Here is a 1,594-nt window from a genome sequence, read left to right as displayed (position 1 = left end):
TCTGAGAACTCCGTTTCTTCATCTGTAGGATGGGACTCCAATATCCACCTTGCAAGGGTCCCACTGCGAGTAGAAGCTGACTAAAGGGTTTGGCCAGAGCAAGCAGTAATCAAAGGCCCCGCTTGCTGACACTGTTCCTGCGGTGTCTGGCTGTGACTTGCAGCAGGCTGCCTCGCGTAGAGAGGACACCCTGGTGCCCCGGGCTGGCACAGCGAAGCCACACTCCAGTCCCCAGCACGCTGGGCAGGCACTCAACCTCAGGTGTTCCACACAGCATTCATGGCTTTTACAAATCTGAGATTCAACTTGACGATGACTTTTTAAAATCCAGCATTGGTGAGGGTGTGTGCTTCCCGCTGTCATACCTGGCTCCTGAGGCATGTGTTTTGTTTGGGAAAATCTAGTGATATCTCAGGGCCTCCCAGGTGGCGCTAGTGGTAAAGAACTCGGCTGCCAATGCAGGAGACATAGGAGACACTGGTTCAATCCCTGGGTCAGGAAGATGCCCTGGAGGAAGGCATGGCAACCCACTCCAGTATTCTTGCCTGGAGAATCCCATGAACAGAGGAGCGATATCTATCAAAACAATTCAGCCTCTAGGAATTCATTGAAACCTGTACAAAGACTCACAGACCTGGGTGTACATGAAAATGTTATTTATAATACCAAACAAATAAATAACTTCATTGTCTAACACTAGAGATTTACTAGATAAAACATATGATATATCCTGCCATTAAAAATAGTGTTACAGAAAAAGAATAATATGGGAAGATGTTTACAAAATATTAAATGAGTAAAGCAAATATAAATCAGTATTATAGTATACATCTCTTTCCCTCTCTCGTACTAAAGTTGCCTCTAGATGGTAGGATTACAAATGTTTTCTAGTTTCTTCTTCGTGCTTTTCTGTATTTTCTTTTTTGTATTACCTGTTTTGAAAGAAAAATTAGAAAATCAAGCTCATTTTTGCAAAATACAGACTAAGCAGAGATATAACAAATTACATAGTTAAATTTTATCTTATATCATGTTGAGATCACTTATGTTAACCTATAGATAATTTCTGATCATAGCTCAATGAACTTGTGAAAAACTTTTAAACTGTCCCTATGATCTTTTATTACTGGACCAGAAAGATCCTCTGAAGAAGGGAAAGGCTACCCACTCCAGTATTCTGGCCTGGAGAATTCCACGGACTGTATAGTCCATGTGACTTGCAAAGAGTCGGACATGACTGAGCGACTTTCACTTTCATACATATATATGTAAATTCTTAATGCCCTTTTCTTTGGAAATAATGTTAATTTACAGAAAAGTTGCAAAGGTAGTATAGAAAGTGCCCCTGTTCCCACCCCCATCCCTCCTAACTTGCATAACCAGGGTATACTTGTCATAACCCTTAGTGACACTTGTCACTAAGAAATCAGCACTAGTAACTAAACTTCAGACTTTATTTGGATTTCACCAGTTTTCCCATTAACATTCTCATTCTGTGCCAGGGTACAATCCCTGGGTACCACATCGCCTTGATCTGTCCCTGTCTTTTCAGGCTTCCCTGGTCTGTGACAGTTTCTTGGACGTTCCTGGTTTT

This window comes from Bos mutus, chromosome 21, assembly GCF_027580195.1.
Source record: "Bos mutus isolate GX-2022 chromosome 21, NWIPB_WYAK_1.1, whole genome shotgun sequence".
NCBI lineage: Eukaryota > Metazoa > Chordata > Mammalia > Artiodactyla > Bovidae > Bos > Bos mutus.
The sequence above is the reverse complement of the archived record's forward strand: the minus strand, read 5'-3'. Positions refer to the sequence as shown.